Below are 7,098 nucleotides of genomic sequence, written 5' to 3' on the forward strand. Positions count from 1 at the left end.
AGGATGGTCTCGATCTCTTGACCTCGTGATCCACCCGCCTCGGCCTCCCAAAGTGCTGGGATTACAGGCTTGAGCCACCGCGCCCGGCCGCTACTCCTTCTTAAACTCTACTTTCTTCATGTCATCACAATGGCCTTTGGCTCCATATCCCCTGCCGAAATGCATCCTGGCTTCGTGTGTGTGTGTGTGTGTGTGTGTGTGTGTCTGTGTTTTGAGACGGAGTCTAGCTCTGTCACCCAGGCTGGAGTGCAATGGCACAATCTCGGCTCACTGCAACCTCCGACTCCTGGGTTCAAGCGATCCTCTTGCCTCAGCCCCCGCCGAGTAGCAGGGATTACAGACGACCGCCACCACACCTGGCTAATTTTTGTATTTTAAGTAGAGAGGGGGCTTCACCTTGTTGGCCGGGCTGGTCTTGAACTCCTGACCTCAAGTGATCTGCCAGTCTTGGCCTCCCAAAGTGCTGGGATTACAGGTGTGAGCCATCACACCCAGCCTATTATGGACATTTTATATAAATGGGATCATACAATATACAATATGTGGTCTTTGTATCCAAAAAGTGAGCATGTTTTCAAGTTTCACCAGTGTTATGGCATGTAACAGTACTGATTCATTTTCATTGCTGAATCATATTCTATTGTCTGGATAGGCCACATTTTCTTTGTCCATTTGTCACTTGATGGAGTCAACCTAAAAGGAAGAAGCTGGAGCAAAATTAATATAAGTAGAGACTATATTTGGGCCAAGCTTTAAGATTGCTGTCTGATGCCCATTCCTGCCTGGTCCAGGGGGAACAGGTCCCACGCCAGGCCAGCAGGCGGGCTCCTTTGTACAGTTCTTACAATATACCCTTCCTGATGAAAAAAGAAAAGAAAAAAAGATTGCTATCTGAGAGCACAGATTCAGGTTTCCCTGAATATACATTCTGCTTAGCAGCAGTTACAAGTGGATTTTTTTTTTTTTTTTTTTTTTTTTTTTTTTTTTTTTTTTTTTTTTTTTTTTTTTTTTTTTTTTTTTTGCGGCGGAGTTTCGCTCTTGTTACCCAGGCTGGAGTGCAATGGCGTGATCTTGGCTCACTGCAACCTCCGCCTCCTGGGTTCAGGCAATTCTCCTGCCTCAGCCTCCTGAGTAGCTGGGATTACAGGCACGCGCCACCATGCCCAGCTAATTTTTTGTAGTTTTAGTAGAGACGGGGTTTCACCATGTTGACCAGGATGGTCTCGATCTCTTGACCTCGTGATCCACCCGCCTCGGCCTCCCAAAGTGCTGGGATTACAGGCGTGAGCCACCGCGCCCGGCCTTTTTTTGTTTTTAATTGAGACAGTCTTGCTCTGTCTCTCAGGCTGAAGTGGAGTGCTGCCATCTCGGTTCACTGCAACCTCCACCTACCGAGTTGAAGCGATTCTCCTGCCTCAGCCTCCCGAGTAGCTAGGATTACAGGACTGTGCCAGCATGCCCAGTGAATGTTTGTATTTTTATTTGTTTTTGTTTTTTGAGATGGAGTCTCACTCTGTCGCCCAGACTAGAGTGCAGTGGTGTGATCTGGGTTCGCTGAAACCTCCGCCTCCCTGGTTCAAGTAATCTTCCCACCTCAGCCTCCCAAATAGCTGGGATCACAAGCATACGTCACCATGCCTGGCTAAGTTTTGTATTTTTAGTAGAGATGGGCTTTTGCCATATTGGCCAGGCTAGTCTGGAACTCCCTTAAGTGATCTGCATGCCTAGGACTCCCAAACTGCTGGGATTACATGCATGAGCCACTGTGCCAGGCCTCCAAGTGGATTTTTAAAGCACAGGAAGTGATAGTTCCTGAGTTGTTTACCACAAATTTACATTAATATAACACAAGGGCCAGGCACAGTGGCTCACGCCTGTAATCCTAGCACTTTGGGAGGTTAAGGCGGGCAGATCACAAAGCCAAGCAACGAAGACCAGCCTGGGCAACGTGGTGAAACCCCGTCTCTATAAAAATACAAAAATTAGCTGGGTGTGGTGGCACACACCTGTAGTCCCAGCTACTTGGGAGGCTGAGGCAGGAAAATCTCTTGAACCCGGGAGACAGAGGTTGCAGTGAGCCAAGATCACGCCACTGCACTCCAGCCTGGTGACAGAAACTCCAGCCTGGCGACAGAGCAAGACTCCGTCTGAAAAAAACTAAAATAAAAAAATAAAATAAGTTATTGGTTGGCTATATATTCGTCTTTGTATCACAAATCCCAGGTACATGAAGATAATAGGTGAGGCAGCTAGTCAGGAGCAAAGTGACTTTAAACAATTGTCCCCAGGTATGCGTTGGGGGCTGGGGAGGTGATGACTGAAGTCCCATATTCACGTCTCCCTGGGCCTGCTCTGAGCTATTTTTCTTTTCTCAATAGATAATTGGGTTGTTTCCAATTTGGGGCTATTATGAATAATGCTGCTGTGAACAGTCACTTGTGTAGGAGTTTTATGCATACATATGTTCTCATTTCTCTCGGGTAGATACCTAGCATGAAAGAAAAATGGAAACTCGGAACTCCAACTCACTATGCCAAAGGGAAAGTCAACCTTGGGAACTGAGTCATGCAAAAACTGCCTTCCTTTCATTCCCAAACAGAGAGCTATAATTTCACATGCTTACTCTATCTTATGTAAAACCTATATTTACTGAGTGGGGGGAATGCATAGTTGACTCTCTTCCCATCCCCTTTCTTTTCACATGTAAAAACATAGATTCACTGCCTCATAAGAATGTAACCACATGCCTCATTGCCTACCCACTCTGTTGTTTTTTCCCCCTCCTGATTGCTCTTTCCCATTTATTTATTTATTTATTTATTTATTTTTGAGACAGAATTTCCCTTTTGTTGCCCAAGCTGGAATGCAGTGGTGCGATCTCAGCTCACTGCAACCTTCGCCTCCCGGGTTCAAGCGATTCTCCTGCCTCAGCCTCCGGAGTAGGTGGGATTACAGGCGCCTGCCACCACACCTGGCGAATTTTTTGTATTTTTAGTAGAGATGGGGTTTCACCACATTAGCCAGACAGGTCTTGAACTCCTGACCTCAGGTGATCCGCCTGTCTCGGTCTCCCAAAGTGCTGGGATTATAGGCATGAGCCACGACGTCTGCCCCCCCCTTTACTTTTTAAATTTATTTATTGTTTTTGTTGTTGTTTTCTTTGTCTTTATCTTTTTGAGATAGAGTCTTGCTCTGTCGCCAGGCGCCAGGCTGAAGTGCAGTGGCCCGAATGGCTCAATGTAACCTCCGCCTCCCGGGTTCAAGCAATTCTCCTGCCTCAGCTTCCCGAGTAGCTGGGACTACAGACGCGTGCCACCATGCCCAGCTAATTTTTATATTTTAGTAGAGACGGGGTTTCACCATGTTGGCCAGGATGGTCTCAATCTCTTGACCTTGTGATCCACCCGCCTCGGCCTCCCAAAGTGCTGGGATTACAGGTTTTCTTTTTCTTTTCTTTTATTTATTTATTTATTTATTTGGCCTGCCTGCCTGCCTGCCAGACTGACGGGCAGGCTGGCTGCTGTTGTTTTTGACATAGAGTCTCCCTCTGTTGCCCAGGCTGGAGTGCAGTAGTGCAATCTTGGCTCACTGCAACTGCTGCCTCCCAAGTTTAAGCGATTCTTGTGCCTCAGCTTTCTGAATAGCTGAGATTACAGGCTCACACCACCATGCCCAGCTAATTCTTTTATTTTCAGTAGAGACGGGGTTTCACCATGTTGGCCAGGCTGGTCTTGAAAAACTCATGACCTCAAATGATCCGCCGGCCTTGGTCTCCCAAAGTGCTGGGATTACAAGTGTGAGCCACCCACCAAACCTGGCCCTTTCCCCTTCATTTTTCATTTATTTTTATTTAGTTAGTTATTTATTTTTTGAGACAGGCTTTCATTCTGTTGCCCAGGCTGGATGGAATGCCGTGACATGATCTTGGCTCCCTGCAGCCTCTATCACCTGAGCTCAGGTGATCCTCCCACCTCAGCCTCCTGAGCCCCTGGGACCACAGGCTCACATCACCATGCCAGGCTAATTTTTGTCTTTTCAGTAGAGACGAGGTTTCATCATGTTGCCCTGACTCCTGAGCTTACTTGAGCCTTGGCCTCCCAAAGTGCTGGGATTGCAGGCGTGAGAGCCACCGCACGCAGCTGTTCTTTCCCCTTTAAAAACTGAAGTTCCCAAACCCTCTTTAGAAAAAGCACAGGGCACAGATTCTACTGACTTGTGTTTTACTTTTCCCCAGACATGTCCTCGACCTTGGATAAATAAACCTCTAAATTCATTGAAACCTGCCTCAGTCAGTTTTGTTGTTGTTGTTGCTGTTTTTGAGACACAGCCTCACTGTCGCAGGCCGGAGCGCAATAATGCCATCTTGGCTCACTGCAGCCTCTGCCTCCCGGGCTTAAGGAATTCTCTTCTCAGCCTCCCGAATAGCTGGGATTACAGGTGTGAGACATCACAACCAGCTACTTTTGAATTTTTAGTAGAGATGGGGTTTCACCATGTTGCCCAGGCTGGTCTCCAACTCCTGACCTCAAGTAACCTGCCCACCTCAGCCTCCCAAAGTCCTGGGATTACAGGCGTGAGCCACCTCGCCCAGCGCCAAATTGTTTTTCAAAGCGGCTGCAACATTTAGCAATCCCTCCCGCAATGCATGAGGGATCCAGCCTCTCATCCTCCGCCTGTGGATTTCTTCTACCTTTCTCCACAGGCGTGAACAAGTCAAGCATCCCTGCGCTGAGCTCAGAAGCCCTTTCTACCATCCTGAGAATTACCTGGCACTGCTCTGAGGTGTTGGGTGGCCCTGGATTGGATCATCTTCCCCAGAGAGCCCCAGGGTGGGGAGGGTGGAAATGGCATACCTATGGGTGTGAGCATTGCTAAAGGAATTAATCAGGGCAGTCCCAGTGCTCAAAACTAAAGGCCCAAGAAACTGAGTGATTACAGATATTTAAGAGGAAGTAGCTGGAGTGGGGGCAGGGCCTGAGACCAAGCCAGGTCCTGACTCAGCCTCTAAGCTGCTAGTTCACTGTGACTTTGTCATTTAGGGCAGGTGCAGTGGCTCACCCCTATAATCCCAGCACTTCGGGAGGCTGAGGCAGGTGGATCGCCTGAGCTCAGGAGTTCGAGACCAGTCTGGCCAATATGGTGAAACCCTGTCTCTACTAAAAATACAAAAATTTGCCAAGCGGGGTGGTGGGCACCTGTAACCCTAGCTACTTGGGAGGCTGAGGCAGGAGAATCACTTCAACCCAGGAGGCGGAGATTGTGGTGAGCTAAGATCGCACCATTGCACTCCAGCCTGGGCAACAGAGTGAGACTCCGTCTCAAAAAACCAACCAACCAAACAAACAAAATAACAAAAGAAATGGCTGAGCGTGGCTCACTGCCTGTAATCCCAACACTTTGGGAGGCTGAGGCGGATGGATCACCTGTGCTTGGGAGTTCTTGGGAGTTCGAGATCAGCCTCGCCGACATGGTGAAACCCTGTCTCTCTACTAAAATTACAAAAATTAGCTGAGCATGGTGGCTGTCGCCTGTAATCCCAGCTACTCACGAGGCTGAGGCAGGAGAATCACTTGAACCCAGGAGGCAGGGGTTATGGTGAGCCGAGATTGCACCACTGCATTCCAGCCTGGGCGACAGAGTGAGACTACGTCTCAACAACAACAAAAAAAGAGGATTGTATCTGCTCCCTCCTATTCCCATCCCCTGAAGGATGCTGTGAAGTTAAAACAAGCCTGCTGACAGCATCTGGTGCCAGTTTTGAACAACTCATATATTCTCATGGTATTATCTCTGTCATGTCCTTGGTGGGAGCGGGAGGGCATGGTTGATGGAACAGGCAATGCCACAATCTTCTGGACTGATCCAGCAGTTTTGATCCTTAACGAAAGTAATAGGCACAGCTTCCAGCTCTGCTGTCTCTCCACCCCCAGGCTGAAGGGACTGAAATAAACAGGAAGTTTCCCTTCACCCAGATCTCATGGAGCTGTGTGACTTTTGTCGTCTGGTACCTTATCTCTCTGGAAGGAGCCCCAGGCTGAGGTGTGGCTCCGTTTGTACTCCCAACACTTCACCTGTTTTTTTGCCTAAATAACTTCCTGTCTAGAAGTGGTTATAGCTTCCCACCCCCGCCCTACTTTTACAACCCAGCGGGGACAGACAGGTGCTGAAATCAAAGGGTTAGCATTCATATCAAAGCCCAGCATCCAGGATCTTGTTGCAAATCGAGACTGAGCTGTGTGTGGGCAGAGACTGACAGTTGTTACTCAGAAGCTCAGTTCCGGGGAACAGAAGGAGGGCTTTTTTGTTTTTGTTTTTGTTTTACCAGAGTGAGTGAAACCTTAATCCCTTGAGATTTCCCTGTAAAAATCGCAAAGTGTGTTTCTTTGCCCTGTCCCTAATGGGTACCCTTTGGGGTAGGTCGAAATAGAGACTGGTCTTTCTTTGTCCCTGGGCTTGTCACCGAGTCCCAGGAAAGACTGAGCTAGGGGCACCAGGTGTCCCTGGCCTGATGTTAGCCAAAAAACAGAAGAGAGAAGGGGTGACTGGTATACACATGAATTTCTGTTTTGGGTTTTTTTCTGCCATGTTTTAAAGAACAGCAAATCACCGATGTGGGTCCATGTGGAACTATTCATTGAGAATAAACAGCTGTTCGCCACAGAGAGCCATCACATCCTTCTCAGCCACCAAAGGTCACCCTCTCCTACCTCCTGGAATTGGACTCAGGCAGATGGTGTAGGCTCATTTGTGGCTTTGGAAATTTTTATTTTTTTTCCTGAGACGGAATTCCACCCTTGCTGCCCAGGCTGGAGTGCAATGGTGTGCTCTCGGCTCCCTCAACCTCTGCCTCCCGGGTTCAAGCGATTCTCCTGCCTCAGCCTTCAGAGTAGCTGGGATTACAGGTGTGCACCACCAGGCCAGGCTAATTTTTGTAATTTTAGTAGAGACGGAGTTTCACCATGTTGGCCAGGCTGATCTCGAACTCCTGAGCTCAGGTGATCCACCCACCTTGGCCTCCCAAGGTGCTGGGATTACAGGCATGAGCCACCTCGCCCAGCTGGCTTTACTCTTGATGAGCTATGCGACCTTGGCAATATC

This window comes from Cebus imitator, unplaced genomic scaffold (genome assembly GCF_001604975.1).
Source record: "Cebus imitator isolate Cc_AM_T3 unplaced genomic scaffold, Cebus_imitator-1.0 Scaffold613, whole genome shotgun sequence".
Taxonomy (NCBI): Eukaryota; Metazoa; Chordata; class Mammalia; order Primates; family Cebidae; genus Cebus; species Cebus imitator.